Consider the following 24,253-nt stretch of genomic DNA (forward strand, 5'->3'; position numbering starts at 1 on the left):
AACTGGTATTACTTCCTCAGGACTAGTCAGACATTTATTTTTAGACCTCTTCTGCCATATTCTTAGTGTTGTCTTCGTGAAGAACTAATTTTTTCCATTAGTAATAAATATTCCACTAATTTAAATTAGCGGATTTTCCAACTCTATAGGTAATACAGTTTTGCGTCCAAATATTGTTTTGGCAACTTCCTAAAGTATAAAGTGCGGATTTTAATTTACAAACCTAAATAGATTAGATCTGGGAACATAATATTTGGTTACTTCTGACCTAGAAGATGGCTGCTTGCCCATTGTTTTTGATGACACTCTTTCTTTTTGGATGAAGGAATGTATGTATGATACAAAATAAAGAGGAAAAATGAAAGAAAATAGTGAGAGATACAATTATGGAATACTATTCCATATTTATCACTCCATTGGTATTCCATATTTGTATCCTTGTCTCCTTGGAATGTCACATTATGTAGCAATGTACAAAACACTTCAACTCTTTTCTGCTTTGTACGAAAATGATCGTTGACATTTGTCGAAATTCAGACTGCAAAGTGACAACAATTTAACTCTATTAAGAATAAGATTTACTCCACTGAAAACTTACCTACAGAACACTCAGTAACCAGAAAAAAGTATCAACAGCTGTATCACACTGGTTCTTTCGTCTAACACTTTCTACTCAGGTGTGGCGTAATATCCGTAGCTCTATAACAGTCTGCACCTATCACACCTACGCGGTAGCACCATATATCCGCTATAGGTCGGTATTCCATATTAGTAGTACTATTCCATATTTGTATCCTTTACTCTATGTTTTATAAAGTTCCAATTGTTATTTTTCTGGTGCCACACGTTTCTGTCGACGGGAATACGTTTTTTCTTTCTCCATTCCTCGCGTCGGTCCCATGCTACTCCTACTGTGAGAGCGTGCTTATGGGATAACCACGGATGCAGTGTTAGTTCTCCTGGCATGCGCCCCAGTGTGAAGTTGCGTAGTTCCTTTTACATTTGTAAATGTGTACAGTATTTAATATCAATTTTCTTTAAAATCGAGTCCCGGTTCAGTCTCTTCTATAAAGCCCAGAACAAGCGAGAACGAGACAAACTCTGAAGTTGTAGGTAGTGAGGAAAAGACAAGTATCTAGACGCCTGTAGTCCAATATCTTGTAATTAAGGGTAAATATACTGGTATTGGCAATTCTGAAACTTACCGTCCGAGTACTATTAACGGCTTGTTCCCTTTCCTCATTAGTAAGGTTATTACTTACAACTCTGAACAGGTGAAAGATATGAACAATTACGGAATGGAACTTTATTGTTGGAAACTGTTGACGAGAAGCATTCGCCAAAACTACAAAAATTATCGTCCATTGGACCAGTATGAGTCTGTAGAATTCCATTGTCTCTAAATATCACTCACGATGTGATAGCATGTTGTGAACTCCTAAATGGCACCGAGAAGGAGATAAAATTAGAATTTGGTATTCAATTATTGAAATATTCATGGCCGAAGATTTTTCACTCTGTAGAGTTGATTTGAAATATTATTATTCTTTTATTTTATGAAAATAATCTACTTTGGATGCCATCGTTTTATTAACCCGAGAACTGGACTTTTGATAGTATTTCGTTACGAAATATCCAGTCATATTATGAAAGGAACATACATAAATTTAAAGCAACAGTGCGATTAATTGTTCGAAATCCAATGAAAGAAATATTTATAAATAGAAATTTACTGTAATTGCATTTATTTTCTCATCTACTTGTTACAAAAGAAGTACATTAAAATATAATTTTTACATTTTCCTATTCTCTAAATAGAAACAATTTTTATGACTAGAATTTTCTAAACAAACATTTATATAGTTATAAACCGTACACAGCCATGTTCATAGTTTCCCTTAACTTGTTTCTCTCTTGCAGTATTTTAAGTTGTCGTTTAGTTTATCCCCAGAACCATGGGAATCCTGAAACGAAAAAAAGTAACTTTAAAATACCTGTGCGAGCGTTTGAAGCATTAAGAAGACAAGGCAATTAAATACATTTTTACAATAAAATATATGTATATATTTGGTCTAGGAATTAATTCGTGCGGGTGGACAAGAGATGGCGCAACGAACGGAGTGTCCCACAGTTCCGTGTATCCACACATGTGTTGCAAACCCCTGTCATCGCGTATCGTTCGTAGTATAGGGCAGTGGATTAAAGCGTCAACAACACCAGTTTGTAGTTAAGTGAACATGGCGCAATTTGTGCCTGATAAAGTGTTTTTGCGGGATGTCCTGCTGCATTACTTTAACATGCAGAAAAGTGCGACTGAAAGTCATCGTATTTTGGTGGAAGTGTATGGTGACCATGCTCTAGCTGAGCGAACGTGTCAGAAGTGGTTTGCACGGTTTAGAAGTGGTGATTTCGGCTTGGCAGACCAAGAGCGAGCTGGACAGCCAAAAAAATTTCAAGACGAAGAATTGACAGCATTGCTCGAGCAGGATTCGTGTCAAACGCAGGAACAACTTGCAGCAGCATTAGGCGTTGATCAAACAACAGTCTCCAAACGCTTGAAAGCCATGGGAATGATTCAAAAGATGTCACATTGGGTTCCACATGAATTGAAAGACAGAGACGTTGAAAGACGAAAAACCATTTGCGAATTGCTGCTTCAACGACAGAGCAGAAAGGGGTTTCTGCATCGAATTATTACGGGTGATGAGAAGTGGATCCATTACGAGAACCCTAAACGAAAAAAGGCCTGGGTGAAACCAGGTGAACCAGGTCCATCACAACCAAAACGAGATATTCACTGTGCAAAGGTTATGCTGTGTATATGGTGGGATATGAAAGGTGTGGTGTACTATGAGCTGCTGCAACCGGGTGAAACTATGAATGGAGAACGTTATCGACGACAATTAATGCGTTTGAAGCAAGCTCTGGCCAGAACACGACCAGAATGGGAGAACAGACATGATAAACTTATTGATCAACATGATAACGCTGGCCCACTGTCGCAAAACCGGTCAAAACCTATTTAGAAATGTCTTATGGGAAGTTTTACCCCACCCGCCGTATTCACCAGACGTTGCTCCTTCGGACTACTACTTGTTCGATTGCATGAACAACGATTTGATTGGACAGCTTTTTACTTCTTCAGAAGATATCGAAACATGGGTCTCTGAATGCATCGCTTCCAAGGATGAGGACTTCTTTCGCCACGGAATCCGTACATTGCCTGACAGATGGGCGAAAGTGGTGGCTAGCGATGGACAATATTTTTCTTAAGGTATTTATGTATTTTGTGTTTGTACTACAGCTTCAATGTGTGCGTACCAACCGCACGAATTGATTCCTAGACCAAATAGATAAAACTCTCATTTAGTGAGGTTATTTTAGAAGTAAAGAGATAGATCACGCAAATATCACGATAAAAATCACGCAAAATACAGTGCTATGAATGCTAAATGATTCATATCAGCATCAAATGAGCCTTAGGATTAATTTTTCTTTTTTACTTTAGGATTATTAACTGAAGTTGTATTATTAACCAATAATGTCGTTACAACTTTAAAGAATAGGTATTCACGCAAACATTACAATTCATACTTGTTTTCTGTTATATTTTAACTTTTAAGAAAGACAACAGTGCAATGTTATGTTGTAAAATATCACGAATGAAGAAATTGTTTTACTAGTATTTCATTGTGAGTTTTCCAGAAAATAAATAGTTTTCTTCAAGAGACAGATAATTCTGACCAATAAACAAAGTTTGTGTCTCTCTGGAACAACTGAAAATTGAAGTTCACATTCAGGTTTCGTTAAAAATATTTTACATTCAAGAACTGTAACCAAATACCAAGAAAATATTTTTAACGAAAAGATAACGATATAATTGATGATACGAAATGAAATAATGATATAATAATGATGCTAATTGATAGACCTCATTGGTCTTGGTAAAATGATATGGTTAGTGTAAATGGTCAAGCGTAATTTCGAAAAAGAATTGAGGAACAACATTTATTTTGTAAACCAGTAAAGTGACATTCTACAAGAAGCAAGTCACCTATTGATATCAAACTAATTCATTGATTTATTATCAGTTTAGCGTCACTTTCAGCAGCGAGACTATATGAGTCATGAGCCTACAGCTTCATGTGGGATGCGAACACATGAGCTCCTGCTGGGAATCGAACCCGGTTTCCCACGTACGCTAACAGCTTAGCCACGAGATAGCTATAAGGTCAAACTAGTACTGAATCATAACCTTATAATGCTCTTATTAAGACACTTGAAAAATTATAGTATTTAGTAGACCTTATGAGATATAGCCAAAAATTTTAACTAATTTTTAAACTATTTTGTTTATATAATAAAAGTATTGACAAAACATGAAAAATATCTGAATTGACAAATAACATGGAATATGATGAAAACATGACATAGGGGTAAATTTTCGTGCATAGTCTTTGAGAGAAAATCGATGAAACCGAATTTTAATCCCATTAAAAATAAGTCCTTTGTTGTCAACGAATTTCATTCAAAGTTTTAGTTGCATTTGAATATTTGTTTATATTATTTATGTACTAAATATGAAAAAGACACACTGTAAAGTACCTGATGGAATCAACATGTGTACTGTCATTTCACTTCTCTTAACAGTTAACCATATACTATTAACAGCGAGACACTTTCAACAGTGACACAGATAATACTAACTCTGACTTAAATATTAATTGTAAAACTAGCAACAAGAACATGCAAATCAAATGCGTCTGAACCTAAGTTGTCAAAGGAAGAAACAATAATATATACACAGAGAACTACCTTCATTTAGTCACTAGTAACACATAAATAAATTTTAATCTTTATTTATGTGTTTAATTTTCCTTATAGCATCTAAAGACTGTATACCAATTCTTGACTACATGTCAACTTGCAATGAATTTTAATTTCTTATATTTCAGAGTTCTTTTACCAAAGATGAAATGAAGTGAGGTGAACTTCAACAACTTCTAGAAAGCAACAATAGCGCCGACCTTCAAGAACTTCTAGGAAACAACTATCCTAGCAACAATTGCACCGGATAACAAAACCACTAGAAAACAGAAGAGGATTAATTAATTTTGTAGACAATCATGACTCACCCCACATCATGTTAGCTGTCTGCATATTCTCTCCTCTCTGTTGTTGTTGCAGAGGAATTCTTTGAGGATAAGGCATTGGCATAGGAACAGCCAATGCAACACAAACAATCAGGGCAAGGAATATGAACACCTGAAACAGGGATACAATGAAATTAATTTTAGAAAACCAGGAGTTATGGACGGTTGATACTTTTTATCTAGTCTTTACCTTTTGAATTTGCTTTGTTAATAGGTTATTTGTGTATATTTAAGGACAAATGTACTATTAACATAATGAATAAAACGAACGAAACTGTACATTGTTACCAGATATATTCTTGTATTGAATTTTGAATCAGCATTTCTACCGTAAAAGATGATACTATGAAATCATTATACGAACATATATTTTATATGGTTGTTCAGTGACTACGGCTCATGTTTTTGGTGTGCGTTCTTCCAGGTAGTGAAGAAAGGTAGTTGTTTGGTTTCCAATATAAAGAATATGTCTCGACTCATGCTCTGTACAACATGCTTAGAAGGAGTTGCATTCTAACCAAGGGATAAGTGTAACCAAATATGTCGAATAGTTGTCTTATAGACCTCTAAATTATTCTAAAAGGCTTCTACTTTTTAGAGAGTTAGGTAGCAAAAGTAGAACTGGTACTTTGATATATTTTTTGTTTTTATAATTTTCTAAATGACGTTTTTTCTTAAAATTTAATAGAAATGAATTTAATGTTGTTTATTAGTTTGAAGTTAATTAATTCCTAAATTGAAATCATTAGACATTATATTTTTTGAAAGAATGTGAGTATAAAGCTTGTAAATGTCTTTTACTCTTATTTTGATTAATAATTTGAATGTACACCCTTGTCCAAAATAAATGAAGCATATCTACAACTGTCTTTTTGTAAGAATATAATTCGATAATGATTTTGCAGGATACTTTTAATACTGATACTATGTGTTTAATCGGGCGATGTATATTTGTGGTAAATTTCATAGGAAAAGAATCATAAATACGAAAATTATAATGAGTAAAACAAAATGTTGCTAAATGGACAAAACCATTTAATTTTCCTTTTATTGTTCTTATTTACTGCTCTTTTGATGTGAAATTTGCCACTTACATATCTTTGCCCATTATACACACACTACATGTTAACAAAATGCCAATCGAATTCGTTATCAAATTATATTCCTACAACAACATATTTATTGAAATGCGACAATAATTTTGGACATGAGTGTAGATACTATTAGTTTACTTTTTAGTTTAAGAGATTATAGTTACCTTGGAAAACATTTTCTTACGTATGTTGATCTACCTTGTAATAAGACTGTAAGTAAACTTCGGAACATAACAGAATTTATACATACGTTAAACCTTGGAAAATTAACAGTTGATCAATTTTTCGTTTATATTATCCTCTTCATTGTGCTTACCTACTAATTATATTGTTTAATATATTCATTAAAGTGAGAATATACGAAATATTCAAGGCCAATTGTAAGAAACAAACAGAAGTTTCAGGTTCAATTATCATAAATAATACATATCATTTGTATGTTATTCCTTAGTGAATGTAACATAAACAAATATGAAATAATTTAAACTCCCTTCTGTCATAATAAACGTAGAAGGGTAGATAACAAAATTATGATGTAAAACAAATAATAGTTCGTTCAATAGTTACTAAGTTCAGAAGTTTTCATATTACTACATTAGATTTTTTACGTACGTCAACGAACGTTCTGCTCTAGAAATAATAATAATAATAATAATAATAATAATAATAATAATAATAATAATAATAATAATAATAATAATAATTTATAATAGTGGTAGTAGTAGTATTGGTATTAACTCCAATATGTTGATTATTTTATCATTATTTGAACTTCTAACTGATTACAAAAGATTAAATTTTGTACGACGGAAATATAGCATTAACTATTAACTATTAATGAGGTGATATTGCAACATATTTGAAATAATGTCTACCTCCTAATATTCCAATCATAAAAAATCAGCGTTTTCTACTGATAACTTTAAATATTTAAAGAGGGTATCAAGTTCAATGGTCCACTCTCCATATAAATCAAGATGACCTTGTCCGTCTCATCTTTACAAGAAAAAAGCTTAAGTCGTTTAAAGTGAATTTATGAACATAGTTAATACCTACTTGGAAAAGATATTCTATCATGTTTTTCTCAATTCAATGGTTATCTTATCCTTGGTTCCAGTTAGAAATATGAAACTTGGTGAACAAACTCCAAATTAAAATATTTAGACAATGTATTCGAATGTTTTAATAAAATGATCTTCCAAGGAATAAAGAGATCATATTTCCTGCAATTTATTTTCTATATTCAAATCGATGCTGTCTATCTCATCATCAGTGGAAAATGGCTGAATCATTTGTTGTACGTTTTTGAAGACAGCAATTGACCCGAGTCGATAAATTTTCCCCGAAATCTACTAACATTTGGTCATATGCAAAACTGTAAGTATATCGCTGTTACTTCTAAATAATGTTTACCTTTGTCAAGCAGATAACGTAAGGAAATTTCATATTATTAGAAGTTGAAAAACATAATCTTTTAGATTTGAACGTTAAAGCAATAATTCATGTTTTTTTTTTTTTTTTTTTTTGTAATTTTGTTTCTGCGTGAATTGAAGATGATATGTAGGAACATTTTTTTTTAAAAAAAAATCTCTTGGTTAGCATGCGAATACGCAACTTTTTCGCACTATTAGAATTTCATATTGAAAAAAGGGCTTTTAGTCGAGACTAGCTGAAAGAAAAATGGGAATGAAGAAATAATGAATGTTCTCAGTGCGAGAAATTAATCTCATATTGAAATAATGATCATCCTCACCGAATAATGTTCAACTCGCATATGTCATTCGTGAGCAGACAATGTCTCTCCACTATTGCTTTCCTCCGAGTATGACATTGTTTTGGTCGTACGCATCAAAAGAGATACATTTGTGGGAAAACTACATCCGTGCTTAGGTTTTGGACATCAGTGTAGATAAATTGGATAACGCTATATATATTCGCGAGTTCAGGTCGTTTAATGGATGTATCAAGTGTTTTATAAAACAGAAGTAATGGTCCTCATCCCACCTTAAACAATACATCTGTCTCATATAATCTAAGTATTGCCTACACAATTAAACTGTAATCAATCGTGAACTCCAACAATGTTTCTTGTTCCTTTTCTGTTGAATTTATCTTATTTATTCCCATATGCGACCAGATCAGTGTCGGATTTACGCATCAGCTAAACAAGCTATAGCTTAGGGCCCAAAAAATTCAAGGAAAAAAGAACTGGTTGTATATTTCCAATACACAAGATTGCAAAAACAAATAAAACCTACCTATAGAAACAGTAATATCCGTTCTGTAAAGTTTCTTCTGATATAAGCAGCAGGTCACCCGTCTATTAGCCTGCTCTCTAAAATATTACTCGTTTGCTCATTTCTATAAAATAGGGGCCTTAAATTCTGAACAAACTGGTTGCATAGCTGGATATATGAAAGGCCCATTACCTTCAATAGCTTAGGGCCCCATCAATCTTAAATCCGTCTCTGGACCAGATAATGCAGTAAGAGTGTATTCAATCGGACTGAAATTCAAATTTTGTGATTTCCCATCGTTCATACGTTACATTCTTCTTTGACTTATGTGTTTACCACAGAAAACCACGCAGATTATCTTCATGCTGTTCAGCTCCTATCAATGTATGGAAGTATAAGTATATATGGAATCTCATAAATGGATGATCATGGAAGTATAAAGCTGTACAGCCAGGGCCGGATTTCCCAATAGGCCCGGTAGGCGCGGGCCTATGGGCGCAAGATCCCAGGGGGCGCACGGCCGAGAGAAGAAAAAATAGAAAAATATCTAGAAATAAAAATAAATAGCCTTAACAACATATTTTTCGAATTGATTAAAAAAATCAGGCTAATAAATCATTCTGATTTTGAAGTTCATTGGAACAAATAATTGTTGGTTCACCAATCTTTTGTTAATACATTAACGGTAATTTGTTAAGCCCAGAACCAAGTAAATTCCTCAAAAAGCCTGCAATGATAAAATTGCATCGTGGAGTGGCGTTTAAGCAGTTCAAATATAGGCCTGATTTTTTTTAAATAGAGGTTTTTAGGAAAGTAACTTTAACGAGACTAGGGGGCGGAAAAAATATTGGGCTTAGGGGCGTCAAAATGCTAAATCCGGCCCTGTGTACAGCACCTTAGACTTTTCGGAAATGAAAAGAAAAAACTATACATTCTACTTTCGTGTATCTCTTCCGAAATACAACTCCTGAATTAAAGATGAACATTAAAGATAGTACCGAGTAAATACGTAGTATGAGAATACATTTCCTTATTTCATGAATGTGTAAAAGTATGTTTAACAATGAAGTAATACTAATGAAATTGTTTCTTTTTTTATTATTGTTTATTTATTTTGGCAGAAGTGAAACGTCTCTTTGAAATTCTGCAAACCAGGAAACTATTTTTCAATCATAGATTATAGCAATGGTTCCCAACCATTTCTGACAGGCGGCACACTTTATTACTTTGGATAACTTGATAAGAAAGCAACAGGCAGGAGAAACTACACTGTAGTTAATGTTCAGTTTATAATACGAGAAAAACAAGAAAAACTAGCGAGAAAAAGTTATTAGGGAAGTATAATGAATGAAATTTTCAATTTCTGAATTTACCACTAATTAAGAATATATTCGGTAAAATTTAATCATAGGACACTTATTTCTAAAGTCTTTGTGGCCCCGCGTAGCGTAGTCGCTAACGCTCTCACCTTCGATGCGAGCAGTCCAGGGTTCGATTCCCGGTGGGGTCTCTCGGTCGAAAAGGTTTTAAAAATCTTTTTCAAGCTAGCTATCTTAAATGAGGTTTTCCTGGGTTTTCCTCATTCACACCAGGTAAATGACTGGGTTGTACCTAACTTATATGTTCCAGGTCGCTTTCTTCCTCAATCCTTTCTTCCTTCCCTTTTCCCGGATAGTGTGCTTGCCCTGGGAAGTCATCCCTCATACTTGACTTGTTCAATAGCCTTAGATGCCGAAATTCCAGAAATCTAAATCCTGAATCCAACGTTAAATAAAATACCTCAAAACTCCTTTCAGTAATACTGTTATATGTATTAAAAGAGAAAATTAAAATGAATGTCACATATTTACGTAATAACACATTACTTTGTTTTATTTTACCTTGAAATTTACGCATCTTCGCACCTCAATGAATCAAGTAAATATTATTAGCGGCTATGTTACAAAACAGTAGCATGATTGAGCAGTCCCTCGGGCGTTACTTTATCAAGGTTTAGCTTATGTATAAATTCTCGTGTGTCAATATACCAGCATACAGTCTTATCTTACGTAGAAAGAAAGACAAATACTTCAAGCACTATGTTTACTAAGGTAAGTCATATTAGTTCATTTACTTAAGAAAACACATACTCTCAAAAATTTGAATTTATGTGTTTCTTCAAATCATATCAAATAATTTTATTCATTGATACTTTAAAATATCAGATAATACTCCCAATAAAGTTGGCATTTTCACAAATCTATGTTCAACATTGACAGGCCAAAATCATTTCCGTTAAGGAAACAATTGTATACTTAAAGCAGGATATTTGTGTTGTTAGTGCATTGTATACCTAAAGCAGGGAATTTGTTTTGTTACTGAGTCCAAATTCATATGTGTTCGCGAATCCTGCAAATGAATATGAACCTTAATATATTAAAAAAAGTGTCTGTTGTTTTGAGTTGCTGCTAACATGGTCAATTTCTTTGAGGAAAAATCGAAAACTGATACTATTTGAAAATAAAATCCGCAATCGAATATTTGGACCCAAAACTTCATAGTGAGAAACTACATAATTTCTACCGCGCACCTAGCATGATTAGGGTCATTAAGTATAGGCGACTCAGTGAGCGGGTCATATAGCCAATATGGAAGAAAATAAGAATGCTTTTAAAATTTTGACTGGAATCCTAATAGAACAAGAAACAACGTTAGGAAGACTTAGGTGGAGATAAGAGGTTAATATTAACATTGAACTCGTAGTTACACAAAGTGACACTGTATACAAAGTTAAAACTGAATTAAGGGCAGAAGTCAACCAAGAGTGTTGTGAACGCACCTTTGAACCTTTGGGTTTCATAGGCCATACAGTTAGTTAGTGATTATTATCCGTCATTCAATTATGAATTAATGTATGCTTAAACTGCCATGGATACTACATATTTCTATAGAAAATTAGAGACAATTCAACAATTAATTTTTAAATAGGTAGTTTGAATGACATGAATTATCCAATAACATTTAATCTATATTGTTTTTAATAAAAATTAAAGTTATTTGATTATATCTTCCAGGATTATTAAAAGTAAGTTACAATATTAATTGTTATATTCAATGGAGAAACTAATTTCAGAATGATACGATAATTCCGTGATTCTATTTTCCAAAATTTCAAAAATACTTTTTTAAAAACACGGAATGTAAAATTATATTTAAATCCTGCACTTTGATTGATGTTCATCAACAGGATATATGTGAACAAACACAATGTACAGTATATGAGCGGCTAGGGAGAACATATTGCTAAGTGGCACTTCCGGCTAAATTGAGTTATTAGGTGAAATGGGCTGGCATTAAACCACAGAACAGTTTGTAGATAGTTTAATATCGGAATTATACCAGCAGATGGCAGGATAAGATTGTCTGGTATGCGTCATAGCATAGAATTGCATGAGAAAATCTAATCTGTTTTTTGTTCACTTGAAAGATAGAAAATATAATATACCATTAGTTCTCCCGAGCCCATCATATATAAACTCATGTAGAGTTTATACGTGATGTAGATACATGATAACAACATGTAGAGTTTAAACATAATTTGATATTCCATCCGGCCTATGTTAAATCTTTTACATTAACCTCGTTATTTTTCTGCTTCAGGTCTTTGTATTTCTTGCCCTAATCGTTTGTGTGGCTTTAGCTGTTCCTATGCCAATGCCTTACCCTCAGAGAATTCCTCTGCAGCAACAACAAAGAGGAGAGAATATGCAGACAGCTAACATGATGTGGGGTAAGTCATTACTGTATTTTCTACAGACTTTATTTTTGGGGTATAATTCTGTATATTTGAAGCATGAGGTTAGTCTTCGTAGACAACAAAGTCAACGTCAATCCACACTTAATTAACCCTTCTGCTATTTCAGTTCATTTAATATACCATGTAAATGAGGAGTTCAATTTATTATTTTTATTTTATGTACATCACAGTTTTATGATCAGAATATAACAGATAAATATCAAGCTTTTTCTATAGTCCAGAAGGTATAACGTCGTTGGCTTAAGACGCTTGGACCTGCTCGTCACCGGAGGTGTGGTAAGAGGGTAGCCAACCACTACCAACCATCTCCTGCGCTCAGCGAGCCACGAGTAAGCAAACTGTTCACTCCCCATAAACGCTACTACACCTTTTCGCGGGAAGCCAACGACGTTATACCTTCCGTACTATAAGTTATGTTTCACAACCATCTGCCCGTTCTTCAAATTTCACTAAACAAAATTTTGTATTGTAGGCACTTTCCTCTCAGAAATAATAATTTTTCAAAATGTTTTCCGTTTTAAGTGTATATTTCTGTTTTTTTTTTTTTTTCAGGTTTTATATTTCCTTAAGTAAACACTGAAGCTTAGAAATAGTGATAAATTAACAAAATAATCTGGTTCAAAATATATTGATTTCTATTTTCCTTTTCCAAATATATCGAACGAAATTCAGAAATAAATTATTATAACAATGTAATTTTATCATATCATGAAATTTACTTAAGAGCCTGACTTACTAAAAATAATACAATATTTACAATTTTTCTTTTGCTTGTTTATTCATAAGTGAAAGGAGATAATAAAATGCAACATAATACAATCATAAATAATGTTATTCTGCAACAAAAAGTACGAACCTGAAGAATTTTCACTGTTGCCATCCATAGAAATTATAATGTTGTCAGAATAACATTTCTCCCAAACTCTAAGTTAAGGCAGCGACTAGAAGAACGAATCCAACTGCGTTTAGTTACGTGTCATGTTGTTTTGGTTTCCTGTGAACTACTATTTAAATAATAGTTGTATTTAGTTTGTAATAAACAAAATAGTTGGAACATAGAATATTAAAAGTAAATAATAATGTTATCTAATAAGTAGTTCTACGGAAGCCAAAAGCGATACGTAACCAAATGCAGTTGAGTTCGTTCCTCTAGTCGCTGCCTTAACTTAGATTTTGGGAGAAATGTTATTCTAGCAACACTATACTATGGATGGCAACACTGAAAATTCTTCAGATTTATATTTCCTGTTGTAGAATATCATTATCTATGGTTTGTGGTAAGTTGCATTATCTCCTTTCACTTATGAAAAACGAGTAAAGAAAAATGTTAAATTTTGTATTATTTTTAGTAAGGCCGTCTCTTAAGAATCATACATTATATATTAACAATCAAATCTTTCTGTACGATGACATTGTTATCACTTTTCTTATCCACATAAATTATTGTATTACTTAGATATTTTTGACTTTACTCTTTTTTCTTCAGTATGTGATTGAAATAAACATGTGTCGCTTATAGCCAACCAAACGTATTCCGTAAAAAAAAAAAAAAAAAGAAATGTTTCTAATGAATTCAAATGCAATTATTTAATGCCAGAAACTTTAGAAAAGTAATCGAGATTACAATACCTGTCGACAGGACCTCTCATGTCACGGAAATATACGCAATTCTGTGACCTAATTTAAAAAATAATTTCATGGATATGAAAATTAAATAATATAAAGCTGAAAATATTATTTCGTACAAGAAACATCTCAAAATATAACCAAGCACAAATACTAAAATTTGGAAACAAAAATATAGATATCGTCTCCATATGATAATGAAACAATAACTTATTGTATTTTCAATTCTCATTTAATAACAGTAACCTAAGTCAAAGATTTAATTGAAATTATACATTTTCCAATATGTTTTTATATGTTGGAGCCTCTAGATACTTAAAATTATAATTTTTGGTTTCAGGTTTCCCATGGTTCTGGGGATAAATCACCATAGAGGAAAAGGACATTATGCAATGGACAAATGGTTAAATAATAGGACGTACATTTATTTTAAAATTTAAGATTTCATGTCTATATACATTGAAATGATTTTTAAACTATTTTAGTCTACAATATTGAAAATATAGTTTGTTTCATTTAAAAACTCAAAATTCTGTTTCTTTATACTGCTGCTTGAAATGTATGTAACAAATAAAGATCTGTTAAATGCATTTACTGAATTCTATCAATTTGAGTTTGCATTTAAAAGTAATTCCTTGTTTCAACTGTATGTTTTCAACTACATCTATGCATTTTAATATATAATCGTGAATATTATGAACAAGAGCAACCTTTTTAGCAAAAGAAAAAAGTGGAAATTAATATCTTTATTACATACAACAGAGATTCACAATCGTATTCATCTGAGTAAATCCTACATACTTCACACAACATTTCTTCTTGCTTTTGTCCATTCGTAATTTTATGTGTGACCTGCCGGCGATTTCAATTCAAGATTGACAGTAGCGTGATTTCAGATTTCAGATTTTGGCGGAGGAGGAGCAGGGGTAAAACTGGATCTGAAAAGGTAGGATCACGCAGTCCCCCGTGCCTATCTTTGCCTATTGTAATATTTTAGAAAACATGGGGACGCCACAGATATTTTCTGAAGCTTGGGGACAACGTCCCCCTGACTTTTACCCCTAGAGAGGGGGCAAGATGTTCCATGGACATAAGAATTTCACGTTTTGTTTTAAAATTATAGACCTCTTAAATTTAGTGCGAATGTAGCCCCTATGCCCTCGCAAATATCATCTCAGGCATTGAGCTCTCAAATATTCAATAACAATAATAATAAATCTCCCAAGATTGAATCATATTAATTTCCTGTAAACCTTCTGCATATCATTTACTTCCTATGTTACTTCTACACAGCCCTGTAGCCAGCCCAAAACTGTAGGGGGACGGCTGAAGTTAGGGGTAGGACGATCCAACCATATTATAGTTCACCATATTGTAGTTCATTTGCCAGCCTACCGTGAAAGTTTTAGGGAGGGCAACCAAAATTTAGGGGGGCCTAGCCTCCCTAGACCCCCCTGGATACGGGCCTGCTCCTATACATCTTTGTTCTAATCGAACTAAAACACTTCCTTAATAGTTATTTTATATTTATACGGTACTTAATTTAACGTCTCTTTCATACAATATTAATAATATTTACAAGTTAAATAATCGTAAGAAACAAGGTAATCTGGTATTACATTCTTGAGTTCTTATAAATCACCTGTACATTGTTTAATTGCCTGTTTTATAATTTTTTCAGTATTTACAATAATACCGACATTTCCGCAATAAAAAGAAAGCTCAGGACAAAACGTAACTCCATTAAAATAAGGAGTTACTGTGAATACTAAAGTGATGTTGGAAGTTGCTTATTTGTCACGTTATATGAGCTGAGAAATACAGTGTTACAGAAAACGCATTACCTTATAAAAAGCAAGACAGCATCTATGTAAAAAATACTTTTATTGAATGAATATAACCATCACCTAAAATTAAACAATAGAAATAATGCAAATGATATTTAAAAATTTACAACATTAAATCGAATAGTATAGTGGTCGGGGGTCATTATCAAGTAGTCTGTAATTGATAACTCTCGTGCGTTCTCACGTGTTTATGAAGTCCCTTTTACACTATAATTGGTCATGTAACTATTATAAGCACTGAGCATACCCACAAGCTAAAGAGTTCCTCAATGGTCGTCGGCTTCAACTGAGACATATTGTAGGCACTGGAAGACGGTACCGTAGAAGAATGATGTGAATCGAATGTTCACAAACTGCACTGTTGATGAACGTCGATCGAATGATGATTTATCGTTCGAAATGCTAGTTCTTATACTGTTACGGAAATTATTTTGTTTTTTTGGGAAAGTTCTTGTTTTACACTTGTTTTCAATAAAGAGTAAAATGTGTTTTCGTTTTTCCTTTAAAATGATCACCTTGAAATTGTTTATATAACATATTTTTGATTATTATTGGAAAAGCCATTTACGGTTTGGTCAAAGGACTTGTTTTTGCTTTTGGGTCAGTTTTAAAAAAATGTGTTCGCTGATGAAACATCTCAAAATGCACGTGAGTATTTTATTATTATTATTATTATTATTATTATTATTATTATTATTATTATTATTATTATTATTATTATTATTATTATTATTATTATTATTATTATTATTGTGAAGATATGTGTATTTGGACATATGGAAAAGTTTCTTATTTTGAACAATGGGACATTTTATTTTAAAAGAACATTTCAGTCAAAAGCATCATCATTCATTTTAAGTTAAATCACCTATCGACTTTTTTTTTTCTAAGTTCATTTGCCTTTGCTGTCTGTCATTTACTTCTTACGTTTGTAATTTCTTAATTAATAAAATAACAGATTGCTTCCCCGTCAGCATTCCTATCATCACCTTACCTTGGTTAATCTACGAGCATGCACTTTCTTCATTGAGACGCAAATCAGAGTGAATAACCCAGCACATGAACCCGGAAAGAACGCCATACAAAATCAATTGAGAGACTTTTGGAAGGGACAGTCGACATGGAGCGAGAGACGAGTTAGAGTGTAGACCGCGAGCTTCTTTTTGAAATTTACGATTGATAGCCTTGCTCTGTCCTATAGAGCACCTTTGATTCAACGACGATGTATTACTTTTTAAGAAGAAGTTTTAAGTTTATCTAAAATTGCGGTCTTCGTAAAGTCGGTTTCTCAGTCCGGGTTTCGCCGACCCTTAACCTTGGTTATTTGGAAGAACGGACAGCCAAATAGAGAGATGAACGGACATCAGCCCGCTGGAGGAAACGTCGAGAAGACAACGATCAGACCTGCAAGTAAGTGCGAGTAGATTAACCCTATCCTGAAAGTTATTCCCTTCTTTATTTAAATGCAACCCAGGTTAGATCCCGTACCTCATGTTTTGTTAAGTTCTATATTTACAAAACCCTGGGCGCAACTTGTCGGTTCTGGCATCCCCAATTACGTTGTTTATGAGTACATTATCTGAGCTTTCAGACCGACAAGGGGCGACTGCACATGGCGGAGATGTGGTTTTAACTTGTGTGGATGCACACATATCAGCGACCCTCGATTCATTTTGCATTAGTTTGTTTGCCGCCCACCGTTAGAATTTGATGAAATTCTATTTGCTTTACCACCCTCCCTCCACCCTCTCAATTTGTTGTATTATTTTGTTTTATGTGCTTTTAGTTATATTATTTAGAGATATTTAGAGAAAATGGTGAATACTAACATTATGGCACAAGCTCGTCTTACGTCTCTAGATTCTATTGTGCGCCCCACATTTTTTCACGGCAAGTATGGGGAAGACGTCATTCGTTTTTTTGAGTATTTCGAATCTTACTGCGTCATTTATGAGTTCAATGCAGTAAAGAAGCGTCATTTGCTTCCATATCTATTACGGGACGGAGCCTTAGCGTGGTTTCTAGCGTTAACTAGGACAGACGAATTTGTGAATCTGTCGTATGTAGATATAAAGAGACGAATGATCACATTATTTGGTGGTTTTGTAGTTGAGAAGGTGACGGAACACACCATTCGTTCTAGAGATCAAAAAGAAGGGGAACCTATCATGTCATATATTTATGAGAAGCTAGATCTCATACTTAGTTTCGATAAAGCCATGCCTATTCAACAACAAATTAATTTCCTTATTGAAGGGTTATTGCCTCAGTATTTTAAGCTTACATGCAACAAATCGTTTCCATCCGTTGATGCGCTATGTGAGTTTTTATTACAAGAACAGTCAGCTGAGTTAATAGTAAATTACAAGACGCTCATTAAATCCAATTCGAAAGAACGAATCTTGCAGTTTAGTACACCGGAATTTATCGCTAAGATAGCTGATGTTTCATTGCGCGATAATTCTCATGTTTCATTTCCTCTCGAAGAACAACAGGGAAAAAAAGAAATGCTTGCACGTTTGCATTATGATATCTTATCCGCTGAGAAAGAATGCGGTGATCAACAGTCAGTAGATCCTATTCCGTCTCATCAACAGAAATGTAACTCTTTTTTTTCTTTTTGTTCCTCTGAATGTAAAAGTGCCGAGAATAATAATAATAATATGCATGATAGAATGGGCTCTGCGACGAATACCTCTGTTATGGTTAAGAACGAACAGAACAAGCGCAAACAGAATCATAGTACGTCTCACGTGAATAATAAAATACACTGTCCGGCCAAAGCATTAGAGTGCAACATGGTGCAAGTCAGGAGAAGTAATAATTGTAATGTTTTACATAGCGGAAATAGTTCAGGGAATGGTGAAAGACCTGTTTTTAAGACCCACACGATTACTACGCCTATTGTTAGGGATAGGATTCTGCCTTGCATCAGAATTACTATTGGAAATAAAGAGTATAAAGCATTGTTGGACTCTGGGAGTCAAATTTCAATTTGCACTAGGGAACTCCTTCCTCCGAACACTAGACTTGTTAAAAGACGTACTATCATCCGTGGCATCTCGGGTAAAGGACTTGAAACTAACACGTTAGCTGTGCTGAAGTTCAAAATTGACGGCTATTCATTTACGCATACTTTTAGAGTTGTTGACAAATTTGCATCTTCTGTTTTGTTGGGGAACGATTGGTTACTCCCTCAACATGTCACTATTAACCAGGATATTCACGTAGTTCATATAGTTAGGTTTGGGAAACCTACTGATCACGCTTTACCTGAAAGTCATGCGATAGGCACAGTTTCCGAACAAACAGCGAACCTTATGCAAGCGTATTTCATAACGGCGAAATCTGTTACTTTACCACCAAATTCCAGTGTTTCAGTACCTGTTCGTAAAATTAATGATTTAGTGGGACTTAAAAATGTTTTGCAACCCAATGAGAAAATCTGTTCTAAAGCCGAAATTTTTGTTAATGAGTCTAGAGTGGATCCTGTTAATCCTGTCATTAGAGTAGTCAACCCAACCAACAAAAAGTTGTGTTTAGAGAAAAATCTTCATTTAGGTGAAGCTATTGACATTAGGCCGGGTGCACATTATCCAAATGATACAGATAGTGTTCAAAATCATGGTTTAGCCAGTAAACAAGACAACAATAACTTTCCTGCTGGTTTTGATGTCAAGCGTGTGGACATTAACCCTCAACTTTCGGACGATCAGAAGCAAATGTTTTATTCTGTTATAGAGGAATATAAGGATTGTTTTTCTTGGTCAGAGGATGATTTTGGAGTGGCCAAGGGTTACGTACATGAAATTAAAATGCTAGATAACGTCCCAGTTCACACCAATCAGTTTCCTATCCCCTTCCACTTAAGAGAAGAAGTTAAAAAACAGATTGATACTTTGCTTAAACAAAAGGTTATTAGGAGGTGCATCTCGAGTTATAACTCGCCTATTCTTCTCGTGAAAAAGAAGTCTGGATCTAATAGATTTTGTTTGGATTGTAGAGCGATCAATTTACACATTGCACCAGACAGTTTTCCTGTACCGTCGATAGAAGACATTCTTTCGCGTCTTAGTAAGTGTCGCTACCTGTGCTGCTCGGACTTGCTCAGTGGTTTTTTTCAAGTGAAAATCGCGGAAGAATACCAACACGTCACTTCCTTTTCAATCCCAGGAGCGGGTTCTTTTTGTTTTACAGCACTTCCTCAAGGCCTTATCACTAGTTCCGCTGGTTTAAACAGATTAGTGAAAATGACATTGGAAGGATTAGAATCTGAACAAATTTTCGGGTACCTTGATGATTTTTTTGGGGGTGGGAACACTTTTGAGGATGTTATCAATCTCACCAAGAAGTTATTTCAACGAATTAGAGAACGTGGTCTTAAACTTGCACCAGAAAAAACGAAATTGGCTTATTTTTCATTAACAGTTTTGGGACACGATATTTCGTACGATGGCTTGCGAATTTCCAAGAAAATAACTGACTCCATTAGTAATTATGAACGTCCGAAGACGAAAAAACATGTGAAAAGTTTTCTAGGATTAGCTAGCTTTGTAAGACGATTCTTACCTAATTTTTCTGAAATTGCGGAACCTTTGAACTCACTTCTCAGAAAGGATGTACCGTTTAAGTGGACACAAAAACAACAAGATGCTTTTGAGAAAATTAAAGACCTTATCATAAAATCGCCATATTTGATGCATTATAATCCGAAACACCCTGTATACTTGTTCTGTGATGCATCAACTCGCGGTCTGGCTGCCGTGCTCAAACAACCTATATGCTCTCCAGATGACCCAGAGTTAGCACCCATTGCTTATTGTAGCCGTAGCTTAAATAAAAGCGAGAAGTCTAGACATCCCTATGAACTTGAACTTTTGAGTATTATGTATGCCTTTAGATCCTTTCGTTACTTTTTACTAGGACGTCATTTTTTTTTTTGAAAACCGATTGTAAGAGTCTTTTGTTTTTAAAGCAGACAAAAAATGTAGGCAAATTTGCTAGGTGGCTTAGTTTTATTGAACAGTATAACTTTACTGTGACACACATTTCTGGGGTATCTAACGTAGAAGCCGATGCACTTTCACGTTTTTCTCGTGCCCCCAGGGACATTTCTGATGAGCAACAAAATGAGGAAGACCCTCGAGTATTTTCTTCCACTGTTACTGAGTGTAACAATATGCTAAGTGACGAGCCTTCTCTCAGAGATGAACAAATGAAGGACCCGTTTTATAAGGATATTTTTGATTGGTTAGAAAACAAGGAAAAGAAAAACCCCAAAATTGAAAGACAGGCATTTTATTTCACGGTTAAAGAAGGAATTTTGTATAGAAAACAAAAAACATCTAGTGGTATGAAATTTTTAGTTGCTGTACCTGTTTCATTACGCTATAAAGTTTTTGATGCGGCTCATACTTCTGCCATTGGTTCAAGTCACGGAGGTTTTTCTAAGACATATGATCTTTTAGTGAAATCTGTGTATTTCCCTAATATGAAACAATATATTTATCAGAAATGCAAAGAATGTTTAATTTGCCAGTCCAGCAAAAATAAACCTGGTTCTGCTTATGGTACATTACAAACGTATCCTCAAGTGCCGCCCTTCTATCGCATTTTTGTGGACATTGGAGGGGTGTACTCCTCGAGTAATATTTTGAGACACAAGTATTTGATTGTTGTAGTCGATGCAGCTACTCGCTATACTATTTGTGGTTCATTAGCAGATATAACAGCGTCTTCTGTAAGTAGTTTTCTCTATGAAAATGTAATTTTGAAATACGGTATTTTCAAAGAATTAGTCACAGACAAAGGTCCATGTTTTACAAGTAATCTATTCAAGGAGTTGTGTGCTATGATTGGGGCTAAGATTCGATTTGTTAATGTTCAAGCTCATTACGCTAACGGGACTGCTGAGATAGCTATCCGAAACATTGAACAGAGACTGAAATCTGCGTTGTGTAATAAAGATCAAGGAAAATGGGTCGAACTGCTTCCATCTATTGTGTTAGCCCACAATTTAACTGTTAACTTATCCTCTGGATACAGCCCCTTTGAACTTTTGCATGGATTCAGATGTAGAATGCTACACGAAGCAATTTTGGACACCCCCTGTCAATTTCAGGACAATGCTGAACGTTTACAGCAACTTGGAGAAATACGAGACAAAGCCCATGATAAATGGTTCCAGAGACATAAGACGGCAACGAAATTTTATGACAAACGTCATTCGAAACCGAATTTCAAAGTCGGAGACAAGGTATGGATTTTGGACAGCACCATGAAGAAAGGATCCACCAGAGCTTTCAGTGGACGTTATTTTGGTCCAGGAATCATTCAGGATATTGACCATCCAAATTCCTATTTTGTTAAGTTCAAGACTGCACGAGGAAGATTCAAGGATGATTCGATTGCAGTACAGAGATTGAAGAAGTACTATGAGAAACAGGAGAAGGAAAACGAGGAAGAGGAAGAAGAAGATAACATTGATTTAGATGTGCAAGATGTTGAGGATGCTACTGCGAATGCATGCTGTGCCGAAGAACAGGAAGAAATACAGAACAGAGGGAAAGAAAAAGAAGAACACTATGAGATTATTTTTAACCCTGCGGTGAACATGATAGAAAAAGAAGAAAATATTCCATCTGTGAATCTTCGTGAAGTTGTGATTGCCAACCGATTACCTACTTGGGCTGAAACAGGGAAGAATTGTTCTCGTTTGAAACCGAAGTTTGGTGCCAATTCTGCAATCAACAAGAAAATCAGTGTTTTTCGAGGAGATATCGCTATGATTAAAGCTGACGCTGTTGTCAACCCCACGAATGAATTACTTATTCCATTAGGAGGAGCAGACAGAAGTATCCAAGAAGCTGCAGGAGAAGAATTTCGTAAAGATTGCGAGAAAATACGTTCTTTGAAGCCAGGACAAGTGAAGATCGCTCCAGGTTATAATCTCCCCGCTGATTATGTATTATTGACATGTGGTCCCAGAGATGCGAACAAGAAGACTTTGGAGAATTGTTATAACAATTGTTTTGATTTTGTATTGAAAAATCAGTTTGCAACTGTGGCTTTTCCTTGCATCGCTGCTGGTGCATTTCATTTCCCTAAGGAACCTGCTGCGAGAATTGCATTGTTGAGTACACGAAAATTTTTAGAGGATCATGTGGACAACGTAGACCGTATTGTATTGTGTATTTTCGACAAGGAGAATTGGGATCTCTATCAGCGTCTTTTACCTGTGTATTTTCCCTTGGAAGAAGGAAAAGGAGTGGAAGCTGTTTCTCTGCAATGAAGTTAAAAAAAAAGAGGAAAAAAGAAGACGGTTCTCAAAGGAAGATTTGATGGATTAGGAACATCTGTGAAGTTGGTAACGAATTTTGTTTTGACACTGGCCATGTCATTATGGAATTTGTTTTGATTTGTTTGTATTTTTAAGTCTTGCCGGCAATAACAATTACAACGAAGATAAGGAGAAAAAGGAGTACTCATATAGACATCATTGTTTTTTCAGTTACTTAGAACTGTTGGTTAACTTTGTAGAACACGTTCTTTTTCTTGGTCATCTTATCAACAGCTTTTAAATTGTATAAATTAGTATCTAGGCGCCAGATCAACATCTTATTGATACATTTTGTTTTGCAGAAGAAAACTAGGGAGATAGACGCAACTGTGATTTGATATGTATTTGCTATCTATGTTATGATAGTGATGAAGAAGGAATTCTTACGTTTTTTGCATTTTTCAAGATGCATTTTATGATATAAATGTGGATGTAAAGAAGAATGCAGTTTTCTTTCCCTGGATTTTTGATTTGATCCTACGACTTGTTATTAGTTATTGGGAATATAATCAGTCAATGTATTCTTTTAAAAGGAATATACACTGTTACAACCTCTTGCATGATTTTAGTAATCTTTTTGAATGATCAATTTTTCATCGCCTGCAGTGTATATAGTAAACTTGTGTATTTCATCATGAAGATGACTTGGGATTCATGTATGAGAAGATTTGTACTTATTTGATATATACTTTTGTATATTTGAAGATTTGACTTGATTCCACATTTTCCTGTGGGTATACGTACTTTTACTTTCATATAAGAAGAAAGAAGTTTCTTTTCTTTTAGCGCATAATTAGTTAGGGATTTAGGAATATGTTTGGTGATAGTCTGTCATGTTGATTTTTTCTTTAAGGTTTTAATAGCCAGTGCAGAGGGCTATAACTCTGCCAACACGTCGGTCATTGTGGAACTAAATTCTCCACAATTCGTTTTTCTAAAACCTGAAATCAACATTCTTTTGTGTTGTTTTATCTATTCTTTCTATGGGTAGCTAGATTAATTTTTCTTCTACCGCGTAATGATTATTTTGATTATAGAGTTACAATTTTATTGGAATTGAAGTTTTTATTTACTATGTATAGATATATACGTATGGATTATGATTTAGTTATTACTTTTGCATTTTTCCCCCAGAATTTTCGTCGATTTTTTTTTATTCAT

The 24,253-nt window shown here is 34.2% G+C and overlaps 2 long non-coding RNA genes across 2 annotated transcripts; one reads left to right on the forward strand and one right to left on the reverse strand.

Moving 5' to 3' along the window:
- Positions 1-1,775: 1,775 nt before the first annotated feature.
- LOC145691636 (uncharacterized) lies at positions 1,776-6,440 on the reverse strand. Its single transcript, XR_014132449.1, has 3 exons — positions 6,412-6,440; positions 5,136-5,265; positions 1,776-1,964 (listed from the first exon to the last, which is right to left on the reverse strand). It is a non-coding gene; the product is annotated as an uncharacterized LOC145691636 (long non-coding RNA).
- A 4,069-nt stretch (positions 6,441-10,509) lies between these two features.
- LOC145691637 (uncharacterized) lies at positions 10,510-14,505 on the forward strand. The gene is made up of 3 exons (XR_014132450.1): positions 10,510-10,574; positions 12,124-12,253; positions 14,247-14,505. It is a non-coding gene; the product is annotated as an uncharacterized LOC145691637 (long non-coding RNA).
- The last annotated feature ends 9,748 nt before the right edge of the window (positions 14,506-24,253 follow it).

The sequence above is a fragment of the Thermobia domestica genome, chromosome 8, assembly GCF_964235325.1.
Source record: "Thermobia domestica chromosome 8, izTheDome1.hap1.1, whole genome shotgun sequence".
Classification (NCBI taxonomy): Eukaryota; Metazoa; Arthropoda; class Insecta; order Zygentoma; family Lepismatidae; genus Thermobia; species Thermobia domestica.